The sequence below is a fragment of the Patella vulgata genome, chromosome 1, assembly GCF_932274485.2.
Source record: "Patella vulgata chromosome 1, xgPatVulg1.2, whole genome shotgun sequence".
NCBI classification, from domain to species: domain Eukaryota; kingdom Metazoa; phylum Mollusca; class Gastropoda; family Patellidae; genus Patella; species Patella vulgata.
Genome location: NC_065879.2, coordinates 61,281,271 through 61,295,823, shown reverse-complemented (window position 1 = coordinate 61,295,823; position 14,553 = coordinate 61,281,271). Strand labels below are relative to the sequence as shown.

Below are 14,553 nucleotides of genomic sequence, written 5' to 3'. Positions count from 1 at the left end.
GTAACGGTGATATAATAATACGTTTTTTTAAATCGGGTAAAAATTATGACTTCTATAGGGTCCACAAGCTAAAAACGTGATTTTTTGTACAATCAGGGGTCATCATTCAGGAAGTTATGGTCCGATATGCACGAATATCGAAAGGAACCGAGATCTTTGGGTTATAAACTTACATTTCAAGTTTCAACAAAATCGGATAAAAATTGTGACCCCTTTTGATCTGATATGCGTGAATATCGAAAAGAACAAAAAGTTTTCGGTTATAAACATGTATTTCATGTTTACTAGATGTTTACACTTTTTGCGTAAGAGGGGCGTCCATTTTGTTCGGCAGTTTTGGCCTGATTTTCACGAAATTCAAACTCAACCAACATTACGGTGCAACGGTGATATATTTAAACGTTTTTTTTTTTCAATCGGATAATAATTGTGACCTCTAGAGGGGCCATAATTCCGGAAGTTGCGATCCGATATGCGCGAATATCGAAAGGAAAGAGAGAGAGAAATGGGGTTTAATGTCCACTCGACACAAACTAGGTCATTTCAGGACTAACATATGGTTTAATTTTATTTTAATAATTCGCTTGCGTGTAGGGGTCTTTAGCAGTGGGAGGAAACCGGAGGACCCGGAGAAAAGCCACGAGGTTGGACAGGCGACCCTACTCCTTGTCACGTACAACCGGGGATTCGAAACCACCCCAGTTGAATCAATGACAGGCTTTATGATACAGCGTGCATATGCTAACCATTCGGCCATCCAACCCCCAATATCGAAAGGAACCAAGATCTTTGGGTTATAAACATGCATTTCAAGTTTCATCAAAATCAGGTGAAAATCATGACCTCTAGCGGGCCCACAAGCTAAAGATAGGTTGCCAGGCAACAAAACATACGCTCACAGCAGCTAAATCGTCCGAGCGGTCGACAAGGGTTTTTGCATATTTTTTTCTTCTGTAGGTAATTGGGGACATTTACAATAAAATTTCATATAGATCAGAATATAATTTTTGTCGTTTGAGGGTTCACAGTGTGCTACAAACTGAGACAAGGGCCTCAACTCGGGAAGTTATTTACAGAAAATTTTGAAATTTGATATAAATTTCATACAAATCGGATGATAACTTTTGTCATTTGAACGTTCACAAGGTTCACAAAGTAAAACAAGGGCCATAACTCTAGAAATAATTGACGGAAATTGCTGAAATTCACAAATTTAAATGATGCATATAAATTTCATACTGATGATAACTTTTATCAATCAAGCATTTAAAAAGGTTGAACAAAGTGAAACAAGGGCCATAACTCAAGAAGTAATTATTGTAAATCGCTGAAATTCAATAGGCTTCGTGGTTTCACTAATCTAAATGATGAATTACATGTATATACAAATCGGCTAATAACTTATCGGATGATAACTTTTGTCATTTGAACGTTCACAAGGTTCACAAAGTAAAACAAGGGCCATAACTCTAGAAATAATTGACGGAAATTGCTGAAATTCACAAATTTAAATGATGCATATAAATTTCATACTGATGATAACTTTTATCAATCAAGCATTTAAAAAGGTTGAACAAAGTGAAACAAGGGCCATAACTCAAGAAGTAATTATTGTAAATCGCTGAAATTCAATAGGCTTCGTGGTTTCACTAATCTAAATGATGAATTACATGTATATACAAATCGGCTAATAACTTATCGGATGATAACTTTTGTCATTTGAACGTTCACAAGGTTCACAAAGTAAAACAAGGGCCATAACTCTAGAAATAATTGACGGAAATTGCTGAAATTCACAAATTTAAATGATGCATATAAATTTCATACTGATGATAACTTTTATCAATCAAGCATTTAAAAAGGTTGAACAAAGTGAAACAAGGCCCATAACTCAAGAAGTAATTATTGTAAATTGCTGAAATTCAATAGGCTTCGTGGTTTCACTAATCTAAATGATGAATTACATGTATATACAAATCGGCTAATAACTTTTGGCGTTAGAGTTTCACAAGGTTCAACAAATTGAAACAAGAGCCATAACTCATCGTTTTAATAATTCAAATAATGCATATAAATTTCACAAAGATCGGATGATTACTTTTGGCGTTTGAACATTCACAAGGTACAAAAAGTACAACAAGTGAAACAAGGGTCATGACTCTAGTCCTAGATGTAATAAACGGAAATTGCTGAAATTCAATAGGATTCTTCTTTTTACTAATTTAAATGACGCATATAAATTTTATACAGATCGACATATAACTTTAGATGTTAGAGCGTTCACAAGGTGCAACAAAGTGAAACAAGGGACATAACTCTAGAAATAATAAATGGAAATTGCTGAAATTCAATAGGATTCTTCTTTTTACTAATTTAAATGACACATATCAATTTCATACAGATCAGCTGATAACTTTTGATGTTAGAGTGTTCACAAGGTGCCACAAAGTGAAACAAGGACCATAACTGTAGAAGTAATTAACGGAAATTACTGAAATACAACAGGCTTCTTCCTTTCACTAATTTAAATAATGCATATAAAATTCACAAAGATCGGATGATACCTTTTGGTGTTAAAGCATTCATAAGGTTCAATAAAGTGAAACGAGGGCGGAGGGCCATAACTCTAGACGTAATAAAACGGCAATTGCTAAAATTCAATATGATTCTTCCTTTCCCTAATTTAAATATTGCATATAAATTTCACAAAGATCGGATGTTAACTTTTGGCATATAGTTCTAGAAGTGATAAACAGAAATTGCTGAAATTCAATAGACTTCGTTTCCCTAATTGTAATAGTGAATATAAATTTCGCAAAGATCGGATGTTAACTTTTGGCATTAGAGCGTTCACAAGGTTCAACAAAGTGAAACAAGGGTCATAACTCTAGAAGTGATAAACGGAAATTGCTGAAATTCAATAGGCTTCTTTGTATCCCTAATTTAAATATTGCATATAAATTTCAAATATCGGATGTTAACTTTTGGCATTAGAGCGTTCACAAGGTTCAATCAAAGTGAAACAAGGGACATCACAAGTGTTCTTAATCGCTGTTTTTTGTCGGCTTTATGGCCCATAACTCTAAACGTAATAAACGGAAATTATTGAAATTAAATATGCTTCTTCGTCACACTAATGCAAACAACATATATCAATATTAAAACAATTGGATGATAACTTTTGGCATTAGAGCGTTCACAAGAAATTGTGGATGACGGACGGACCGACGGCAATATACATCCACATTTCCATGTGGGCGTATAAAAACGTGATTTTTCGTACAATCAGGGGCCATAATCCATAAAGTTATGGTACGATACATGTCAATATCGAAAGGAACCGAGATCTTTGGGAGATAGAACTATATTTTAAGTTTCAGCAAAAATCGTGACCTGTAGGGTGTCCACAAACAAATTGTGGACAGACGGGCCAACAGGGGCGACGGAATAATACGTCCACATGAAAATGTGGGCGTATAAAAATTGATCTTTTTTTACATAAAGATAGGTTGCCAGGCAATGAAACCTTCCGCCCACAGCAGCTAAATCATCCGAGCAGTCGACAAGGGTTGTCGCATATTTATTCCTTTGTAGGTAATTGGGGGCCTTTACAAGACAGTTCCATACAGGTTCTACAAACTGAAACAAGGGTCTGAACTCTGGAAGTAATCTACAGAAATTGTTGAAATTTGATAGGCTTTTTCGTTTTACTAATTTAAATAATGCATATAAATTTCATACAGATCACATGATCACCTTTGTCATTCAAATGTTCACAAGGTTCGCTAATCACCATAACTCTAGAAATTATTGACGGAAATTGCTGAAATTCAATAGACCTGTTTCACAAATTTAAATGATGCATATAAATTTCATACAGAGCGGATGATAACTTTCATCAATCGAGCATTAACAAGAATTAAAAAGTGAAACAAGGGCCATAACTCTAGAAGTAATTATTGTAAATTGCTGAAATTCAATAGGCTTCGTGGTTTCATTAATTTAAATAATGCATATAAATTTCACAAAGATCCAATGATAACTTTCGGCGTTGGAGCGTTCACAAGGTTCAATAAAGTGAAAAGAGCCATAATTCTAGACGTAATGAACGGAAATTGCTGAAATTCAATAGGATTGTTCTTTTTACAATCTGCTTAAAACACAGATCCTATTTTGTTTCGTTTTTATAGTTGTCTTTACTACACTTGGATCTGGAAGACTTGTTATTTAACTCGTGTTCTGCTGAAATGAGGGGTCAGCCAATCAAATGGTCTGTCGAATCGAGTGTTTGACCTTTTTTGCCCGGAACTGTGGGTAATCCACTAGTAACATCAATGCTGATTGGTTAATCAAATGTCTTACATCATAGGTCAAAAGTCCCATGGTGCAACAAAGTGAAACAAGGGCCATAACTCTAGAAGTAATAAACGGAAATTGCTGAAATTGCTGAAATTCAACAGGCTTCTTTGTTTCACTAATCTAAATCATGCATATAAATTTCACAAAGATCGGGTGATAACTTTTGGCGTTAGAGTGTTCACAAGGTTCAATAAAGTGAAACATGGGCCATAACTCTAGACATAATAAACAGAAATTGCTGAAATTCAATAGGCTTCTTCGTTTTACTAATCTAAATAATGCAAATAAATTTCAGAAAGATTGGATGATAACTTTTGGCGTTAGAGCGTTTACAAGGTTCAATAAAGTGAAACAAGGGCTATAACTCTAGACGTAATAAACGGAAATTGTTGAAATTCAATAGGCCTCCTCGTTTCACTAATTTAAATCATGAATATAAATTTCACAAAGATTGGGTGATAACTTTTGCCGTTAACAGTGTTCACAAGAATCAATAAAGTGAAACAAGGACCATAATTCTAGATGTAGTAAATGGAAATTGCTGCAATTCAATACGCTTCTTCGTTTCACTAATTTAAATAATGCATATAAATGTCACAAAGATTGGATGTTAACTTTTGGCATTAGAGCGTTCACAAGGTTCAACAAAGTGAAACAAGGGCCATAACTCTAGATGTAATAAATAGAAATTATTGAAATTAAATAGGCTTCTTCATCTCACTAATTTAAACAACATATATCAATTGGATGATAACTTGTGGACGATGGGCGGACGGACGCGATGGCAATATACGTCCACATTTCAATTTGGGCGTATAAAAATAATGAGGTTATTTCTGATAACAATGGAAAGGGTAAGACACATTTTATAATGAGGTCATATGTCATGTACAAAACACCTGTTTGATGCAATTGGTTATTTAAAATTTCTCTGTACTGCATGTTAAGTTTATTGCAAAAGTAATTTGTTCAACTTTAATTAACTTTCGAAGGTGACTGTATTTAACTGTAACTTACCCTTATTATGTGTTCAGTATCCACAGCTACATCTTGTTTGTCTGGTGGAATCACATTTTTATCATCCTAAACCAAATAATAAAGTAAGAAATTAGTATTTCATGAAATTTTTTGATTTACAAATCATACACTACATGTATTACCATATTTTTCTATTGTTGAATTCTGCAATTTACCAAGTGAATATCAGAGTTAACTAGAGCTGCAACGATTCACAACTACCTCGATTCGGTTCGATTATCGATTTTAACCATTCGATTCGATTATCAGCTACAATAACCAGTAATTTTTTCTATATATACTATTCAAAAAAAGTAGGGGATATTTGATTTTTAAGTGTTATTAAAGTTCACATTCATCGATTTATTCCAAATGATCGTTAGACTTAGTAAGGCACAGACTGACCATTATAAGGGTAAAATGATACCCGGGGTCAAACAGCAAAGTTACCACAGCATCACAACCAAGTCAGTAACGGGTAAATCCTCCTCTGTTTGCCAAACAAGCATTGATCCGACGTGGCATACTCCTAATGAGACGTCTAAGGTCATTTTGGTCCAGATTGTCCCATTCCTGTTGCAACGCAGCAGCAAGTTCTTGGACATTGGCAGGACGTTGTTGACGTTGACGTAACCTCTGTCCAAGCATGTCCCAGACATGCTCAATGGGGGAGAGGTCGGGACTCAGTGCTGGCCAAGGTAATGTGGTGATGTTCTGTTGTTGGAGGTAACCTGTAACGATCCTGGCCCTGTGACATCTTGCGTTGTCATCCTGGAAGATGAAACGGCGGCCATGACGTCGTGCGAACGGCACAACATGGACTGCCAAGATGTTGTCCCGGTAGTACTGGCCTGTAACACGCCCTGCAACAACATGTAAAGCCGTTCTTCCAGCAACAGTGATGCCTCCCCACACCATAACAGAACCACCCCCAAATCCATCATGTCTGATGACGTTAACGTCTTGGAAGCGCTCGTTTCGACGACGCCACACCCTCCTACGTCTGTCCAAAAAATCAACAGTGAACCTTGACTCATCTGAAAACATCACATTGCTCCAGCGTCGATTATCCCAGTGTTGACGATCCCTACACCAACGACGTCTTGCCTGAATGTGATGATCTCTCAAACAAGGGATCACGCGAGGATGTTGGGCGCGAAGGTGACCCCTATGCAGTCGATTCCGAATCGTCTGGCCACTCACTCTCACACCAGTGTCTGTTTGAAGACGAGCGCTGATCTGATTTGCTGTGATGACACGATTTCTCAAGGCCAAGGTACGGATAAATCGATCCTGGGCTTGAGTTGTCGCCCTTGGTCGACCTGAGCGTGGTCTGTCCTGTACAGATTGTGTATCACGGTATCTGGACCATAGCCTGCTTATGACAGACTGAGAAACATTCATCGTCCGCGCCACAACCGCCTGTGTTGTGCCGATCTGTAGCATGCCAAGGGCACGTAACCTTTCATTTTGGGTAAGCCGACGCATATCAAAATTTGTTTTCTGGTCACTAAAACAATTAAACTGATGTTTCCACCCTGGAATTCAATGCCACAATGACTGTAACATTCAAAGTCAGAGTCGTGCAAATCTTGGGTTGGACCCCCATGATGATCCCAAGCATCACCTGCATTCCATGCGGTAGCTATTGGTGCGTTTGGGCGTCACATGTAACTGGAAATGTTTCTTCTGTTAGGTTCTATAGTGACTTTTTTCGTAGTCATTTGCATATTTTAGTATTATGCCCCCAAAATCAAATATCCCCTACTTTTTTTGAATAGTATATATGTCAGTGAAGCATACTCTACAAGTTGCCACATCTTTAGAGTTTTTTCTTACACCAAAATGATCCCAACCTTTAGATTTCAAATGACCAGTTGGTCGAGAAAGTACGTCGTCTGCCATAATTTTACCTTCCAGTGTTTGCTTGACTATGGGTAATAATCGCTAAACACGAAAATATCCGAAGATAATGACCGGAATTATCAGCTAATGAGATCGTTTAGAATTTATAGAACGATTACCGAAGCTATTGACCTAAATTAACATCCAATGAACATTCAGTACGTCACCAATTTTAAATAAATTAACTTTCGTCAGCATACGGAAATTGTTTTAAAGGGAGGTCACTCTGTTTTAGTTATGTTTTCGAGTGACATTCGTGTTTTGTTAAATAACGTAAATTAAAAGTTACGTAAAAACAAAGTTTTTTTTAAATTTTAAGTGGACTTAATTGCTACAGGTCTTTCATTTTTTTTCATATGGTAAGGTGTACGTTGTTTTTATTTGAAATTGAACCGAATCGAAATTTGAACGTTGTAGATCGTGGATCAAACCGAGACGGCTAAGGTCGGTTATCGGTGCACCGAACTGAATCGTTGCAGCTCTAGAGTTAACATGAAAATGTGGGTGTATAAAAATGAATACATTGAAAATTTCAGTCAAATTACTTATTCTGAGCAAAGTTATGAATTGAATGTTTATGTTTTTTATCAAGAAATAACCTAAACTGTCTCGATTGTATCAATAAACGAAGTCTCGATTTGCAGTCCTTCAATCAACAGTCTGATGTAGAAAAAGTAACTACATGACACACATTTTTTAATTGTATAAGCTCTTATTTATCTTTTTATAAAGCATCAATCTTCTTGCTTATCAGTGCTTAATGTGAGCAGAAAATGTTCATTATTCAAGCAGAAATATGTTCCGAAAGATGACAGATGAACATATGCATTTTATTAGTCCCCGTTTTTTAACCAATCAAATTGCTCATCATCAAACTTAGTCAGAGTATTGATCTACTGAAACTATACTCCGAGTTTGATGCACTGAAACTTTACTCCAAGTTAGATGATACAAAATAGTCTTATTTCATCGAGATCAGCAGGACTAAGTATATCAATTTTTCATTTATCCTTTTGTTTTCTTGGTAAATATTACCTGATTTTGAATCATCATACCAATTGTATCGTAGCACCTGAATCGCAATACGTATCGTATTGTGCCTGCAGTGGCAATATCCAGCACTAAGTGACTAATACACTGCACACTTTAATTACTTCAAATGTAACAGTCGTTTTCATAAATTCACTCTCAATGCTTGGAAACAATTATTATGGTACATCACCAAATCGTTGAATTCATCTGTGCACTTAGTAACAGAGTACATGTACAATGTAGGTCTTCAGTACAACAAATAGCACACATGACATATTATGGAAAACAAAATGCTAGTTTATTTTCCCAGAATTAAATTCACGACTTTACGGTAGTTGTGTTGTTTATAAATAATTTTACTTTTTGTACAAGTTTTCCTATTGGAACACAGATCAATACTGAATTGTTCACCATAAAATGTTTTGAATATTTTAAAAATAAAATAACAATTTATGTACCAGGGTATAAGAAACTTCATTAAAGATGCAAGAGCTAAATCTGCCTATAATTAGTATAATACATGTATTTATATGGTTAGCCATTAGAGACGGAGAGTAATCTGTCAGTTAATTTAACCTATGACAAGGCTGGAAAGTAAGTGATTGATCTGTTAAGTTCCTTTAATAAAGATACATTCCCGCGTACAAACTTTGTGATTTGATGATATATTTGGACTAAAAACATACTCAAAGTAACCAATCATTCAAAATTTTGCCCTCACATCTCTCTCAAAACTTTGTATTTGCCAGGGATACCTATAGCTATAAGTAAGCTATTCACCAATCTGACTCAAAAGCAAATTAAGCTCATCATATCAAAAAGCTCTACTAAAACATGTGATCTAGACCCTATACCTACACATCGATCTATTTGTATCCATCATATCCAAAATTATTAACTGATCTCTTTCATCTGGTCACTTTCCCACGGAACTAGCAAAAGCCATTGTTAAACTATTACTGAAGTAATCAAACATGGAAACTTTACTCAAAATCACCAAAGATATCTACCGAGCTATAGATCAACAGAAAGAAATGTGTTATCTTGGTACTCTTAGATCTATCAGCCGCATTTGATACGCTCGATACCGAGGACCTCCTTGATGCATTATGGTGTGAAATTGACTTGCGTGGTTCTGTCTTTAACAGGTTTAAGACATATCTAACCAATCGCACCCAAGCTGTCAGAATTAGAGATTCAACATCCGACGATAATACAATGCTTTGTGGGGTACCGCAAGGTTCTGTACTCAGACCTGTACTTTTTATTATCTTCACAAAGCCTATCACTAAGATTGCTGAAGGCTATGGGCTAAATATTCATTTGTTTGCAGACGACACCCAACTTTATATTGAATTTGACACAGACTCTCAACATTCTACGATACAAAATATAGAACTTTGTCTCACAGAAATTCTTGCGTGGATGACAGAACATTTCTTGAAATTAAATCCAAATAAAACAGAACTGCTAGTAATTGGAACCAAGCAACAACTCCGAAAAATTGATCAAGCGTTAGTTAATTTTGATAAAGAAATAATTTCAGGAATCCATAAAGCTCGAAATATTGGGGCTATATTAGACTTAATCCAGTACTTTTCTAGAAAGATTGGGTGTCTTATGTCTATACTTTCCATATATACCAAATTTGGCATACTTTTATTGGAAATAACCACCAAAAATATACTTTTCTGGGAAAGTATCTTTAACTATTGTTTTACTAAATGTCTTAAGATTTAATCTTTCAATAATAACAAGCCAACAGTGAAGCTGATGTCCCCCACCGAAATCCACAAATAAATAGATGACACATATTAATTAATCGCACATCTATTTTTTTTCAAAAGTATCAAGCAATCAAACTGATTATCAACTATACACTAAGTTTCATCACTCTATCAGATGGAATCAAAGTTATCTTGTCCCAAAGCATCGACCAAGGAAATTGCTTATCTCTGCTTAGCTTTAGCTCTATATGTTAATCATTGAACTAAGTCAAGACGAACATCTACATCAAGTTTAAACATTCTACCTCAATTAGAAGCAGAGTTGTTATGTTCCAAAGTCCTGACCAATCAAAATGCTTATTGCTCCTCAGCCTAAGCAGACAATTCTTATCATCGAACTTAGTCAAGGTATTGATGTAATGAAAGTATACACCAAGTTTCATCACTCTCACTTAATTAGAACTAAAGTTATTGTGTCCCAAAGCATCAACCAATCAAATTGCTTAGATCTACTTACCATAAGCAGAAAATGCTCATCTTCACACTCTATCAAGGCATTGACCCCATAAACACCTGCACCAAGTTTGAACATTCTAGCTCAATTAGAAGAGATGTTATTGTGTTCCAAAGTCTCGGCCAATCAAATTGCTTATCGCTCTGCTTACCCTGAGCAGAAAATGCCTAACATCAAACTTAGTCAAGGTATTGATGTAATGAAACTATACACCAAGTTTCATCACTCTCACTTAATTGGAACTAAAGTTATCGTGTCCCCAAAGCATCAACCAATCAAATTGCTTATCTCTACTAACCCTAAGCAGAAAATGCCCCTCTTCACACCCCATCAAGGCATTGACCTAATAAACACATACACCAAGGCTGAACATTTTAGCTCAATTAGAAGGAGAGTTATTGTGTTCCAAAGTCTCGGCCAATCAAATTGCTTATCGCTCTGCTTACCCTAAGCAGAAAATGCTCATCTTCGAACTCCATCAAGGCATTGACCTAATAAGCACCTACACCAAGTTTGAACATTCTAGGTCAATTAGAAGGAGAGTTATTGTGTCCCAAAGTGTGACGGATGAACCCATTTTAATAGTCCCCTGCTTTCTTTCACATACTCTCATAGCAAGTAAGTTGAAATAAAGTGTTGAAGATCCATTCCAGGAATATGTATTCCTTTCTGATACTTGAGGACACCTGTCGGCGAGCTACATTCCCTGAAAAGTCAGCATTCCACAACCTACCATTTTGTTGTTAACCCCCCCCTCCACCCTTTGCCAATGGATTTATCTTAAAATTGTGTGTTAGCCGGCGTCGACATGCTGTATTTTCAACTTTCTCTATTGGTTCGGTTCGTCAAGGACTAACCCTATAGATATTTTAAACTTCTGTGACCTTCTGTTCACAAGTTATCCCCCTTTTCCGAAAGAGTATGTGATACTATGATAGAGGCTACAGGGTTCTTTTAAAAAATTTGCTGTAAAGTATTGGAACAATGAAAGGATGAGCCTTTAGCCATTCATCTTTTGGAAAATGTGGGCATATCTTGGTAAACAAGCAAATTCACAGATATAAACACTAATTTTTTTTTATTTTATTGGATTTTGCCCAAATTACATTATGGTACACAACTTTGTGATATGATAATACAGACCTCTAAGAATAATTATTAATATTAATCCAAGCTTCTATTATTTTTAAAATATTACAATAACATTTATTATTTAGTAAAAAAATATAGAATGGAATATATACCTGTTGAGCATTATCCTCAGTATTTATTTGCTGTGGATTATTTATCTGGAAGCGATTGTCATTAATGGGTTCTCTTACAATATCACCATATAAATATCTGAACAATAAATAGATCATACATTGGTATCAGTACGATTTAACAGACAAGACAAGATTACTGTACATTACTGTACAACATGACTAGGACATAACAAATCATGCAGTAGAGATCGTACAATTAGATACACATTCCCATAGCAGATAGAACATAAGGCTGAAAAAACTGTCCAAAACATTTAATGAAAGATAGTGTGGTCCTAGAAGAATCTGTGCTTCATAATTCAATGTTTTTTGTCTGAAGAAGGTCTATTTTGGAATAACAGCAGAATTTTCCCAATAACAAATTTTGAAAGGGGTGGCCCATACGGACTTTGTCTCCCCAATAGCCTCATGTACATAACAGTTAAGTTAGAAGGATGAATAAGCTTTTTATAATTCATATTCATATTAATCAGTTGGGGGGTTGAAGGCCAAATAGTCAGCATGTGCCCGCTGTATCATACATGTATGTAAGGTCTGTCATTGAGTCAACTAGCGTCACGATTTCGATTCCCCGGTTGTATGTGACAAGGAGTAGAGTTGCCTGTCCAACCTCGTGGGTTTTCTCCAGGCCTCCGGTTTCCTCCCACTGCTAATTACTGAAATAAAATTGAAGGTCCATGTGTTAGTCCTGAACTTAAATGACCTAGTTTGTGCAAAGTGGTAAAACCTCATTTCTCTCTCTCTCTCTCATATTAATCATAATATTTCCAGACATTTTCTAATGACATGTCATTTTCTCAAGGAACTGTTTAAAGAGATACCGGTATTGAAAAGAAAAGTGTCTGTAAAAAAGGGTTATCCATCAAATCCCATATGCTGTTGTGCCTCAATTGGTAACCAGTGAATGTTCATATTCATACCTACAAATAGCTAATTTGAATAGGCCTAGTGCCAATAGTGGACAGATTCTAAAGCCTAGCCGGTAGCCCAACTTATGATTATATATCTCTCCTAAAAAGTCAAGTCTGCAGTGCCAAGTGGTACCAGGTGTTCTAGAATCGAATGGCATACATGGCTGTCCAAAGGGAATCTGTCATTTTTTCATTGATTAGGCCTATCTTGTTATTACTAATATTAGCCTACACTAATCTGACTAATCTTCCTGTCCTGTCTTTTTATTAAAAAATTTTGCATAGACACCTGCCCTGCTGCAGTTAAAAAAATGTCGATTTTCCTATAACGTTAGTGTTAGGTTATGACATTCTTTGAACTGAATACTAGATTGCTAGGAGAATCAAATATCAGTCTGGATTTATTTATTATTTCTTTCTTCAGATTGTTCAGTGGCGGTATTCAGGAAAAACCATTTGCCCATTTGGTGCCTCGTCTCGACGTCTGCCTTCTGAAAGTGAAAAGAATGAAATACCAAAGTTTAACTTTACTCACCCAAAATTTATAATAAATAGGATACCAATAACTATTCTTGACAATTTCCACCTCATTTTCAACTACATGTTCTCCATTTTACACAAACCTAGTCAAAACATACAATAGATCAATAAACATGTGCAAATATAAACTGAACTCGCTGTCTGTCATTTGGACTGACGTGTTAGAACTACTGCGCATGGTCAATGGGGATGTCGTTCCATTTTGAGAACGAGGCAAAGGAAATCCCCGTCATGTTTCCATCAGGAATTCCTGAATTCCTACAGTTCACCATTAATTAATTTCTATGTTAATTCTCGTCTGTTTCTCAAATTTTCGTGTGGCTGATCGCTGTCTACCACAGATGGAGCAGCATGTGGCAAACTTCTGCTCAATAGCATGTATGTATGAAGTTCATAAAAGGAAATTATCGACAGGATCACCGGAGTCTGACCTTATTCTTCTTTCTATCCAACCAGACAATACGCGTGTAAATAATTATATATATGGATAGAACTTAGAAGGTCAGACTCCTGTGACAGGATACAGATCACGAGTATTATATTATAATATTTTATAATAAGTCTCTAACTCAATATCATCCAAAATCTTCGACATTGAAAATGAAAACACGAATTTTTTGTCAATTTAAATCAACATATTGATCAATTGATGTTGTGATCTTACCGGGGAAAGATAGGCTTCTGATATCCAATATTTAAGATAAAATAAACATTTTACCATTCGTGTACCATGATGCGTTTCAGGCCCATTTTTAACAAGTCATGTCAAACGGTGACGGCATATTCATATCTGGTGAGTAAATACTATGTAGACTAGAATAACCAGATGCTAGAGATTGTCATTCGATTGAGACATAACTGATTTGTAAATAGAGTAAAAATGGAAACGATTGAATGTAAATCAGTTTATATACATTAATATTACGGCCACATTATGCGTTGCGAGCTTGCGACCCATTTGTGTCAATTTCTAGGTCCCAAATATTACAGATTTACCTCCTTTATTTATTCTCGTCTATATTATATATAACCAGCCATAACTTTTTTCCGACTTTTCATGGGGTGAAACGCTTCCTACAACGTCAAATTACCCAATACACCCACTTACAGGCATGGGTGTCACACATGGGGTGGCCCGGGGGGGGTCCGCCCCCCACAATTCAATTGTTTTTCTGAATATACTTGGACCCCCCCCCAAAAAAAATTTACATAGTAGGCCAAAACTCCTATTTATTTACAACAATTATTAGGATTAGTTAAGATTCTATCTGTATAAAACCTGT

The 14,553-nt window shown here is 35.9% G+C and overlaps 1 protein-coding gene across 2 annotated transcripts in view; it reads right to left on the bottom strand.

Moving 5' to 3' along the window:
• The window catches only part of LOC126831118 (SUN domain-containing ossification factor), an 83,268-nt gene extending 77,833 nt beyond the window's left edge, over window positions 1-5,435 (bottom strand). For both annotated transcript variants that reach the window (XM_050561756.2, XM_050561762.2), the window contains exon 1: window positions 5,377-5,435. The gene's annotated coding sequence lies outside the window, so the exon portion shown is untranslated. The remainder of the gene's footprint in view (window positions 1-5,376) is intronic.
• Window positions 5,436-14,553: the final 9,118 nt, after the last annotated feature.